The sequence below is a fragment of the Rhodamnia argentea genome, chromosome 7 (genome assembly GCF_020921035.1).
Source record: "Rhodamnia argentea isolate NSW1041297 chromosome 7, ASM2092103v1, whole genome shotgun sequence".
NCBI classification, from domain to species: domain Eukaryota; kingdom Viridiplantae; phylum Streptophyta; class Magnoliopsida; order Myrtales; family Myrtaceae; genus Rhodamnia; species Rhodamnia argentea.
In genome coordinates this window covers 6,862,299-6,875,527 of record NC_063156.1, presented here as the reverse complement: position 1 = coordinate 6,875,527, position 13,229 = coordinate 6,862,299, and the positions used below count along the sequence as shown (strand labels likewise).

At 38.1% G+C, this 13,229-nt stretch overlaps 1 protein-coding gene and 1 pseudogene across 1 annotated transcript in view; both read right to left on the bottom strand.

The window, feature by feature from the left end:
- Positions 1–13,229, bottom strand: part of LOC115746805 — a 959,385-nt gene that overhangs the window by 302,293 nt on the left and 643,863 nt on the right. The window lies entirely within an intron of this gene.
- LOC115746812 lies at positions 1,028–13,225 on the bottom strand (annotated as a pseudogene).

The window sequence follows — 13,229 nt, the reverse complement described above, 5'->3', positions numbered from 1 at the left end:
AAGGTGAAAAAATGAAGCAAATGAGTGAACGAAATGCCAAGAATCGAGCTTCCAGTTCTAGTGAAGGGCCTTACGTATGCGCAACATATGCTTGGGGTTTTATCAACATTGGAGAGCATAGAAAAAGATTGGTGAGTTTGTTAAATATGTTGTAAGTGTTAATTTAATTTAAGTACTCATTGATGGTTCAATTTTGTAGGCACATGAATTGGGGACCTTATCGACGTATGCAACTACATTCGAACGCGTTTTTCAAAAGAAAGATAAGACGTGGGTTGGCGACCGAGCGAAATCTGTTATGGTATGTAACTTTATACTTTTGGCTTTATGGAAACTAGAATGCAATCTATGAATGCTTTTAATATTTATAGCAGTTACATATATTAAGTTATTTTATTTTCATATCTATTTTGTTAATGTAGGAAAAATATGAGGAGCTTTTAATGAGTGCAGCTGGTGGTGATGATGGTGGGGCTGCGTCGAGCCAAGCACCCAACAATACGGCAATGTGGGTGGAGGCATCGGGTGGGGTGAAGCGAGGAAAAATATATGGGTGGGGGAACTTGTCAAGGGAAATGGTCGCTAAGGATAGTAGAAGTTCATTGTCCATTACGGCTGCTTCAAGGAGGAGACGAGTTGATGAGGAAATGGCACAACAAGTGGGCCAGCTGACCCGTTTGCTTGCAGAGAAAGATGAACAAATGAAATTGCAAGAAGAACGAATGTCGCTACAAATGTCACAAAAAGATGACCAAATCGGATCTCTGCAGGCTCAAATGGCAATGGTCTTGCAAACTCTCAACATAAATCCAGCTCAGGTTCCTCCAATGCCTCAGGCTAATCAAATAGGTGGGCAAAATGACGAGCGGCGCAATGATGATGACATAGATGCCGAGGATCTTCTCCGTGATTTAATTCCATAAACAACTTGTTTGCCGACGTCATAGCTGCTTTTTTGTTTGGCGATCGGGTTAGGACAGTTTTTTCAGCTGTTTATAGCTTTATTGATTTTTATTAGTAATGTTTTTTATGGTTGTTCTGCTTTATCTTCTTCGAGTGCTGCTCCAGAATTGGTAGAATTGGTGGGATTGCTGGCCAAGCTGAATGATGCGGTTGAATATCTTGAAAACAGAATCAACCCGCTTCTTATTCCAATTGAAGAGCACACAAGGCAACTCTGGTATAAAGACAATCGGTTAGTGATTTCTTGTATCCTACTTTTGAGGGGAGATTTCAAGTTGAATAGGTTGTTTCCATGTGACATTGGATGAGTGCTCAAACTTTTCAAATGGTGACTTCATAGGTTTAGTTTACTCTGTACTATATATTGTGGGCTGCAAGGCTGAAGCATCTTCAAAGTGGCACCAAATGGTGACTTCGTAGGTTTAGTGGAAACTCTTTGTACTTGCTGTTAAATTATGAATGCAACTCTCTTAGTTTGTCTAAGGTTATAACTGCCATCGTACATTTGTGGGAGGCAAGGTGATTTCCAAAGCCTCAATACTTTATGCTTCTGTGGACGAAACAGCTTTGGGGGGGGGGATTGCATTTGCTTTTGAATAAGAATCTTGTGTTGATATTGGGTGATGATTATAGCACATCCACGTTTGGAATTATCCAATTTTTTTTGTTGCAAAGATGAATGAAGTATCAAATAATTTAATGACGGTAAGTTTCTACTTTGGAGTGGCTAAAGTGATGGAAACTTCTTTGATCCATTATCAATAATTTATCTGCTTGTACTGTTGTAATTTCTCATGTCGTTGAGTACATTGAGATCACTGTTGGGATGCGGTGACAACTTTTGATTCTTCCCTCTTCTTTACCTTTTTCTGTTTCCTTTTTTTTTTTTTCACAGGATCGAGCTGAAAGACTTCGACGTAAACTAGCTGCGGATATCAAATTGTTTGAGGACTTATAAGTACCAAGTTAACATGGAGTAACCAAGGGTAAAATGTAAAGATATATTGTTCGTCATGTGCAATCATGAGTGTGTTTTCTTCATTACTTTCAGGATTTCTATCAGGAAAATCTAATGTATCGATTTCCTATTGTATCGGCTAGTATTTACTTTAGATTAAGATGTTATAATTTCTTCTTTTGGTGACTGTAACATCTGTTGTTGAATATTTGTCTTAGTACTTGCTCAATGGTAAATATTAATTCTAGAAATTAATTGTGCTTTCTCATGCCTCGTCGTCGCAAATTTTGTCGCTAAATTCAGCGCAAAAGAATTAACCAAAATTCGTATTGAGAAAAAAAATAACGGCCCACTTTATTCGTTGCAAACAACTATAGCCACGACACTTTTCGTCACAAATGCTACACATTCGTCGACCAAATTTAGCGATGACAATTTTATTTTCGTCGCTAAATCACGAAAGTAATTCGTCGAAAAGATCGTCCCAAATTAGCGACCACAGAAATTTCATCGCTATATTTTGCGACGACTATTTGGCGACGAACAAAAAATTCGTCGCCAAGTTCGTTGCTAATGTGCTATGGAGATATGTTCGTCGCAAAGTTATAATTTGCGACGGCCAAAGTCATCGCAACATTCGTCGCCACATTGTTCGTCGCTAATTTGCTACGAACGGTATGTTGTCGCCAAATTCATCGCTATATTAGCGACAAAAAATTATTTTCGTCGCTAATGTGCCACGGAAATGTTCCGTCGCAAAAATTCGTCTCCAATTTGCGACGAACCTATTCGTCATAAATTAGCGACGGAATTTTTTTCGTCACCAAATTCGTCACAAATTAGCGACGAATGATAAAATTGTCGTCGCTAAATTTTGCGAAGCTGTTTTCGCGACGAATATTTTGTCGTCGCCGATTTCGTCGCAAAATCGTTTAGCGACGAATTTTTCCGAAATATTCGTCGCAAATTTCGTGGCTAAATGCTTGTTTTTTGTAGTGTGGAACTTCCACCACTCCTCCTAAGACTTTGATGACAATTGACATGGAAGGCCTTTTTGTGAAATCAAACTGCAAGTACACAACGCGGCGAGCCTCATCATGTCGAGCACTTTAGGTCCGTTCAGTTGCATATCCTCACTATATTTATCGATCACATCTAACGACCGTCTTTTTTTGCTCTTTCTCTTAAAAACTCCTAATAGGTACATGTCTTCCCGATCCAAAGATTCATCAAAAACTTTTCTTCCACAGACTATCTCCAGAATAACCACACCGAAGCTATAGACGTCCACGTTCTCAGTAATTGCTGCGTGTAGCCATTCCGGGGCCAAATAGCCTAGAGTTCCCCTCATTGTAGTCACATTTTGACTTTGGTCCCTATCAATTAGCTTGGAAAGCCAAAATCCGCAACCTAAGCGTTGAACTTTTCGTTCTAGAATATATTTTGGGGCTTAATGTCCATGTGGACTATCTTCCACCTACATTCTTCATGGAGATAACTCAGGCCCTTTGCTATGTCACGAATGATTTTGCCTCTATGTTGCCAATCTAGCACACATGACTCGTCTAATTTATGAAAGATCCACTGTTTAGTACAAACCGTTGAGGTGCTTCACTGTGACTTTTGTGCCGTTCTTATTGAAATTCTTAGTAATGATTTTTAAATCATCATAGTTGAATCTCGTGGGTGCTCTAGGTGTTTGATTGAGAAAGTCCTCCTCTTTGACCTCGTGATACACTGATGTGGGACAACGGAATAGCATTTGTCCACAATCGATATGGGACAACCCCAACAATCAACCCACACATTGAGCCTTGGGTCGGAGGCAACGACAACTCGTATCTCTCCCATGTGACTCTAGGGTCTAGACTTGTTGGTAACCCGGGCTCTGGTCTTAGGTCTCTCTTATCCCAAAAGTTAGCTTAAATATTGAGGCTTTCTTTCATACTTATAAACTGACCACCAACCCCTTCCACAACCGATGTGGGATAATCCCAATAATGTAAGGTAAAATACCTGAGTTACTAAAGTAGCATGAACCCGAATGATAATAGTTATCTGTAAATTTGAAAAAAGCTGCTCGGCATAAAGAGTTGTTCGCACAAGCCTTTTTGGGACTCTCAATATTTGCACTTCCATGATCCGGCGCGCTTGGATCACCCCATTGGGCGAAGTAAGTAATCCCGCTAACTTCAGAAAGCTTTGGTAAATTTGAGAAGAGTTTCCCATTGCATCCTCGGGGATATCTTAATAGTTCCATGGTCATAGCTTGCTCCAAAGCCAAAAAAGATGACCTTGGAACTACGAAGGAGATAGTTTTAAGGAGATACGACAATGGCCTCATTAACAGACACCGAAGGAAGCAACTATGATTCCTATGGGAAGTAAAACAATCCGAAAATATTCTGAGATATAGATAAGCACTAGTAAGAGAACTCTAGGATTGCTTTTCTCGGGAAAATTATCGAAAAAGTCATAAACCTATTGCAATTGTGCTAATTTAGTCATAAACTATTTTTTTTTTTTTTGCCAATTAAGTCATAAACCTTTTGTGATTGTGCCAATTCAGTTAATTTGGCAGCGGTCGTGCCATGTAGGATGGAGACCGAATTGTACCACATGAAATATTATTAAGGAGTATCCAAGTCAGAAAGAAAATAAAAGGAAAAGGAAAAAGAAAAAAAGATAAACAAAAAATCCAATAAAATGTTAAAATATTATTGAAAATTATCATGCCAACGCCAGCAGTGCCACGTAGGACAGCCAACTTCCACTTCAGTAATTTCGGCTAGAATTGCTGGATGAGTTCAACTAATAAAATGTGAAAAAGTTTAGGATTCAATTGGCAAAATCACAAAGTTTAGGACTGAATTAGCAAAAGTATAGTAGATTTAGCACTTTTTGGACAAGTTTTCAAAAGTGAATCTCTGTGCTTATTTATATTTGGAATATTTTCGCATTGTTTTACTTCCTATAGGACTCACATTTACTTACTCCGGTTTTTGTTAATGGGGTCATTGTCGTCTCTCCGTGGCAGTTCACATTGACAAAGTCATCAATACTCACATTTTTTTTTCACTAATTTAGTGGTAACTCCTTCATAGTTTGAAGTGAACTTGTTTAGCTTTTGGAGTAATTTATTAGGACGGATCTCTTAAGAGATCTTTGAAGATGTACTCATCGAAATTTTCTTTTTTGTGATGAACCCGAATCTTCTATTGATTATAATGCATTCCCTTTTCACTAAATACAGGGCAACATGTCAACTTTTGTAAGTCTACGCAAGAGCACCAGAATAATTATATGGTGTTAGATTAGATTAGATTAGATTAGATTAGATTTATTGGTTACTTTTGGATAATCAATATTGACAGTATGTCAATAGTTGGACGGATTTAGTTCAAACAAGTGCAATTATTGTGAAATGGAACTTTTGTGTAATTACATTTTGGGAGATGGTGAGTTGACAACGTTGTGAGTCTTCTAAATGGACGGTGGCTTCTCCGCCTTCAATTTTCCACCTTGAATGATACGAATAGATATCACCATGTGATCTGAATTGCGTCATTACTTAATAGTACCGCTAGGCTAGTAATGTTCTTAAAATTTCTTTGTATTTAGTTCCAGTTACAAACTCCCTTGTGTCCTAAATTTCAAGGATATACTCCAATTACGATTGAATAATCATATGGGCTATGTAAGGAATTAGTGTACACGAGTACAAAACATTGCATATTGTCTTTAGTGCAAAATGGTGTTATGGACCAAACTGCAAATTATTACATCGAGTTCAACGACGACGGATTTCAAATTTATGCATCAAGGGATAATATATAACAAAAGTTCTTCATCTTATTTTTTGTTGCTCCCGGTCTATGCCTCGGAAGTGTGATGATTGTGCTCTAACATCCTAGTCCTAAAAACAAAAAGGACGAGAGCTCGCTTGGTAGCAAGAGCAAACGGGAGCTGTCACAGTAAGTCTCTCCATCAAAAGGACAATTTCTAACATCGAATGAAGATGGCCGACCCTAGAATCCATCCGAAATTTTGAAATAGATTGTTTGGAGAACTCAGTGCCATTCGTTGTCCATTTCAAGTCGTTGATTCCACTGTAAAGATCACCTAGTTGTTGATGGAGCTTGGACAAACCAATGTTAGTGTCTGCACATTCTGTAGCTCTTGTTTCGAATTAATATAGTCTTCAATATAGGTTTCGCTTTCTCGGTGGCTTGGAATTAGCTTCTGGAATCATACTGAGTAAGGATGCCTCCGGCATCCAAGGCCAAGCTCATAATGAATGAATGAATGAATGTATGTTGCTGCGCTCAACGAGTCTGGCGTCGCTGATTTTCTCTGTGATTCAACAAAGGAGTGAATGAATGATGATGATGAGAAGATGATGGAAAAATGAAGAAAGTTGGGGCGTCTTTTTGCTAGAGAGAGACCAGTCGTGGTTCACGTTGGTTTTTTTTTTTTAATGTATAATAAAGCCACGTAGACATTAACATTTTATTAAAGGATTAATACCACGAAAAACCCAAAACTAATACATCTTTGGTAAATTTATCCGAAACTATTTTTTTACCATAAAAAACCCCAAACTAATACATCCGTAGCAAATTTATCCCAAACTATTTTTTCGATCACGAAAAATCTCAAACTAGTACATCTGTAGCAAATTTACCAAAATGTTAATTTTTTTACCACTAAAAACCCCAAATTGGTACTCATATGACAAATTTACCCCACGTTAGTTTTGGTTAAATTAAGTTAATACCACGAAAACCCCAAATTAACATACCTATGACAAACAAAGGGTAAAAACCCTCAAACGTGTACATCCGATAATTGCCATATGTTATCCAACCTAGCAATTTGATGATAAAATTTAATGGAAACTAAAAGAGGGTAAATTTGTCACAAATGAATCAGTTTATGATAAATTTGTCACATGTGTATTATGTGGATTTTTTGTGATTAAAAAAATATTTTGGAATAAATTTATCATAAGTGTACTAGTTTGGAGTTTTTTCTGGTATTAACCCTTTATTAGAAAAGTTATGAGGGACTTTTTGTCAGAATTTGTTGCATAAGGTACTTAAGTTGTCGGTTTTCCTTTGATATGGCACTGAAAGTATCCGCTGAAAAGTTTTGACACTAACGTGATAGATTTGATTGTATAAGATTTTCAAATAAGGAAAATGTCGACAAGCTTCCTTCCCCACTGTCGAGTTAAAAAGAAGCAATTTTATCTTCACTTGGGGTTCGTCGTTTCACTAAAAATATGACATTTTTGGAAAATGTTCTTCAGAAAACTATTTTTCAGGAAAATGACAATATTTTCTGGTGTTAAGCTCAAACCTTAGAACAAACTCATAAATATTCTCCGTCATTTGGTATGAAAAATCTGATTTGATATTCCTATAGAAAATTACCAAAAAATTTTGAATTTATAATTACTTTTTCATTTTTCATTTTTATTTTTTTATTTTTCTTTTTCCTTCTTCCTCGGCCGGTGATCGGCAATGGTAACGACCTGCCACGGGCAAGGGACGAGTTCCCCCGAGCTCGATGAGGCTCCAGCTTGCTTGTGACATCCTGAAAATTCTTGCATTAGTTTATAATAAGTAGGAATTCATAGATAATAAATGTCAATGTGAGAATTCCAGTGGGGCAATTTACATAGTTTAGCAGAGACTGAATCATATTTTTCATATCCATCGTTTTCGGCAAACTAACCCATTTGGATTAAAGTACGGAGAAACTGTTCATGAGTTGATTTTCTCGAGTGGCGATGGAACGTGTAACACCACGTTGGTGCTTAATGAAGACTGATAAACTCCGAATTTACATATGATCTCAAATGTCCATCAGATTGAAACTTCACGTACTGCATAGATGAATCAAAACTAAGAAGCACAGACCCATTTCTCATGCAGTTCTTGAACAATGCCAAAGCCAAAGCTCCATCTATAAATTCAATATATTTGGAGTCGGTGCTTGTGTCTGGAAAGTCTTATCTCAACAGAGTAATACACCTGCCGAGGATCGGTCTCCGTCTGTACAAATAAACCGATAGTAGTCAGCGAAAGTGAAAGTAAACCTTGTTCCGTCCAATTCGTTGTGGAAGTACTCGGCGTCAATTTCTGACCCACCTTCAATTTCTGCCCAACGACAAGTGGGTCTGTAGGGTGATCAAAGGATTGCCACACTGGGGTATTGTTCTTACCAAACAATACAAGATTGCCGGTCTCCGCCAAGTACATGCCTGCAACAGACATACCATTAGTGTGGGTAGACCAAGCCACAGACCCATCAACATCTGTCAATACCAAATATCCTTCCGCCGTGAGCTCCAAAGGTGGCGTTATCACAAACCGGATTGTTTCGATTAGCAGACCACACCACTGCCGGAACTATACCCAAGTCCACGGGGAGAGAGACAAAAATGCCAAAATAGCAAACTTTCCGGTCGGAAGGGAAGTAGAAGTCACACGCGAAAGCCATGCCCGAGCCATTGTGTCCACTCATGAGAATGTCCATCGTGGCAGAAGGAAAACCAAACATCGTACTATCTGGTGCTGATGCTATCCATTTAGTAGAAAGGCCTGCAGTTGAATTGTAAACGGGAGCATAGACGAAACCGGAAAAGAATGGAAGGAGGAGAAGGGAAATGAAAGAGCAAAGGCTCCAGCACGTGAACACGGAATTGGAATTATCAAAGAAAGCAGCGAGAGAGAGATAGAGGAATAAGGAGCAGAATGCAAACGAAGAAGCTGGAACTCGAGGTTAGAGGCGAGAGTGCAATCATTTAAAAGCTCCATTGACAAGTCCAAGAGCTTTGGAATTTCTCGATTAAGATTTTCGAAGAAACACTGTTACATACATTAGATGTAGATTTATCCGATGTGCTGGTGCGCCGGAGGAACCTAGGACAATTCCTGCGCGTCTTTTTTCCAAAGTCTACAGCCTCAGCACTGTGTAAGCCTTCTTACACTAGATAAGGGATGCGGTCCGCAATTAAGACGAAGTCTAAAAACCACATGGTGAGAATATTGACACTTTGTTCACACACAACCTTGATAAAACCAAACAAATGTGAATTGTGACAAACTAAACTGCATCACCCATGATCGTCAAACTTTGCCTGCTCAGTGACTAGACAGATGAGGTCACTGGAAATAGCAACTCCCCCTGATGACAGACGGAGATACCAGCGACACTCGAAGTAGAGTTGTTCTCAGATACGGCCGGGCTGCTCTCGTGAATGAAGATTGGTTGGCGAAAAAATAGAGAACTTCGAATGTCGAAGGATGGTGGTCTAAAATGTCAAGGTAGAAAGCTAAATGTTAGGTATTTCAGACTTACTCTCATTTTTGAATCACCATGGTAAGTAACTTTTCATATAGAAAAGTGAATTTTAATATGTCAAAATGGTTAGATCAAGTAACCTTTTCTCAAAGTTTCGGCTTATTATTTTTAATATGATTTGTGACTTTAAATCAGGGGAAGCAACTTTTTATTTTTCTCTCCTTAAGCAACCTTTCCTTAAAAGGCTCAAGGAGAGGCAAGGGAAGGAACTGTCTGGTATGGTGGAGAGATCGCCATGTAAGTTCTCTCCGTGTTCCCTATTTCCAGGAATCAAAAGTAAATTAGACCGTTTCGTCAATCCTGTTCGTAGTTTTTCTATTTGGCCGGTCATCTATTACTGAATTTTCAACTAAGAAAAACGACCAATGTGATTAGCAATTTTCTATGTTGTATTTCGATATAGATATTCTAGTGACCTATGCACACCATGGTGAAATTAACCCTTGTTTGGGTATAAGCAGGCTGTACCACTGTTCGGAAGGAAAAACTCTTTCATACAAAACCAAAGAAATTAATCTAAAAATGTCTAGGCCACTGGCCTTGCATGGCAACCATTCTGATCCTAAAATGTGATTTTGATTAAAATGACTTTTTCTGATTCTGTTCCTTGAATGAGTTTTAGAGAATCAAAACGCATTTGGTAGCTGCTCAAAATTTATGTTTCTAAAACAGTAACGTGTTTGATAACTGTACAAAATTTCTATTCTCGAAAACAATTGCTCTTCTTAATTTTTTTCATTTAAGTCAAACAATTACGTAGTTACTTTGTAAAATTTCATCATACATTTCGAATTAATCAAAGATTAATTCATATTGTTTCTCTTATATGACATATTGCATATTGAAATGTAAAAATAAATATCAAGGATCATCACGAGTCATTTTCGCCATTTATTGTGGAGTTTCATCGAACTCTTTTGAGCGAGTAGATAACCAACACGAGCGACACCCTAGCATCACAAAACCGTAATGAAGCCCTAAGGGCTTAGAGAAATATGGTTCGAGTTTAATTGCAAAGGTGTTTATGATTTTTACTAATTAAAGAACAAAATCTATGAAAGCTATGCCCAAATTTATGAAAATGAGGCCAAACTAACCCAATCTAAGCTTCTTCTATTTTTAGGAATTTTCTGAAATTTTTCTGATATTTTAGATTTTTTTCCAAATTTTTTCGATTTTTTTATATTCATTTTATTATCTTATGTATTTTTTTTTAAATTCTATTTTAGGTTGAGAGAAAATTGACGAGAGAACTAAAAAGAAAAAGTGAGAGATATAGGACTTTATTCTGTTTTGTGATTCTCAAAAGTGATTCTTTTTTTTAGAACCAATTTTTTTTATTCATGTTTTTACTCCAAAACTGTTTCCGGAAACAGAATCAGAATTAGAATCATTTACGTTATCAAACAGCATTCTCGTCTTTTTTTTGTTCCAAGAACTAGAATCAGAGAATTAGAATGGTTGCCATGTAAGCCCTAAATCGCTAGGCTATGAGTACTTATAACTTCAGTGCAAGTTATTTTAACGTAAGGCTATATTTGTTTCAGCGAAAAATGTAACAATTTTGCAAAATATTTTAAAGAAAGTCGTTTTCTAGAAAATGACAATATTTTCTAATGCTTGGTTGAGATTTGAAAATGAACTAAAAATATTTTTCGTCATTTAGTAAGGGAAATTTCATTTGAATTTCTGCATCGTCTTTTCATTGGAGATTATTGACGTGGACCCGTCTATCCTACTTCATACGGCCAGGGCTAATGTGGACAGTCTTTGTAATTTTTCTAAAAATCAAATATTAATTTTTAATATTTTTTTACTTTTTGAATTTTTATTTTTATTTATTTTTCTTCACTGGTGGCTTGTTGCATCGCCTCCACCCTCCCACCCACCGCCTCCAACTTCGTCTCTTCCACCACTTTGGTGAGCACTCTCTCTGTTGAACAGAGAGAATCGGCCACATAATCTCTCAAGTGATACCAAAAATGGCCAACCAACGATGCAAACTTTTTGCATTTTATGGCAATTTCAGGCAGTGCTGATGACTCATTTCGCTATTTTCAGTTCCTTCATTCCTGGATTTTCCTATGCATAAGGAGGGTCCTCACCAAGAGAGGGAAAAAAAATCCACCTCACTTTAAGCACTCTAACAACTTAAGGTTTGTAAATGATGCACTCAAACTCATTCCACTGTCTATGGAAATTACATTCAGCAACTAGAACATTCATCAAATTCGGTCGGATTCACTGTCCAAACATATATCATTTTATAGTAGGAAATGGTTCGATCGCCTCAAGAATATTATAGTGCAATTCGGCTGAATGGTCAAAAGCTCGAAATGACACTCTACAGATGAGAAACAAAAGCTACCTTATGTGCAAGATCACCGTGGACCGGATAGAATCGAGGGTGACACAGAAGCCGTAGTACCAAAATAAATGTTCTCCTGGCCATTTTGGTCCCTGTCAAGCAACTTAGACAAGCCAAAATCAGCAACCTTAGCATTAAAATTCTCATCCAAGAGAACATTTTGGAGTTTAATGTCCATGTGAACTATCTTCCATCTACATTCTTCGTGGAGATAATTTAGGCCCCTTTCGATTTGTCAAAGATCCACTCATCCAGAGAACCCTTGGACATGTACTCATAGACTTGCAGCTTGTGAAACTTCTCTGCGCAAATTCCAACAAGTCTTACCAAGTTAACATGATGAATGTTGCCAATACTCTCAACCTTGGCTAAAAAAGATTTTTCGATTTGGCGTAACCCGTCAAGGCGTTTCACCGTAACTTTTGTGCCAGCACTCAGAGTACCTTCAAAAACAGATCCAAAGCCTCCTTCACCAAGCTTCTTACTGAAACCCTCAGTGACAGCTATTAAATCATCATAAGTGAACCTTATAAATAGTCCCGGAAGTTGTTCTATGCAGTCCTGCAACTTCAACGATTTCTTGCTCCCTGAGAACTAGGAATTCTAGGACCACATAAAGAATCATTAAGGCAAAGAGCGACCCAACGCCAAAACTAAGCACTACCTTAAGAGTGTATGACTTTTTGCTAAGAGAGGAAAAACGAACATTAGAAACGTTCTGCACTTTAATGAAAGCAATGGAATAGCTAGGAATTGAGTATGTAAGTGAAAATACTTGAGATACGAGCGAGCAAGACGAATAATTGTAGAAAAAAACTGCTGAACATGAGTAGTTGTTGGCACTGGCCTCTTTGCAACTTTCCTTATCTGTATTTCTCAGACCAGGGGCAATATGCTTGGAGGTGACGTAAGAAATGCCATTAAGCTCCAAAAAGGTTTGAAACTGCAAAGCTTCATAAGGCAAAGGAACAGTTTCCGCACACCCAAGTTTAGGATCTCTATCATCAATTGGCTTGAAGTAGCTGGTCCCCTCGCTTGATGTTGGACAACTACATTGCCGGTCAGATTTGCAAATTCAATATTTACCACAAACCGTTGGATAACCACAACCCCCATTGCGTGGCGTAAGAAGATCATCTCTTCCATCCCAATGATTTCCATCTGATCCATATGATCTCAAATGTCCATCTGATTCAAACTTCACGTACTGCACATATGAACCAAAACCCAGAAGCGCAGAGTCATTCTCATGGAATTCATGAGCAATGAAGTAGGTCCTAATTCAATACAATTGGAGTCGGGGCTTGGGTTTGGAAAATCTCTCTCAACAGAGTAATACACCTGCGGAAAATGGGTCTCTATTTGGGCAAACAAACAGATATTAGTCAGCCAAAGTGAAAGTAAACCTTGCTCGGTCCAATTCGTTGAGGAAGTACTCCGGGTCAATTTCTGCCCAACGAGAAGCGTGTCTGTGGGTTGATCGAAGGATTGCACACTGGGGCATTGTTCTTATCAAACAGCACGAGATTGCCGGCCTCAGTCAAGTTCATGCCTGCAGCAGACATACTA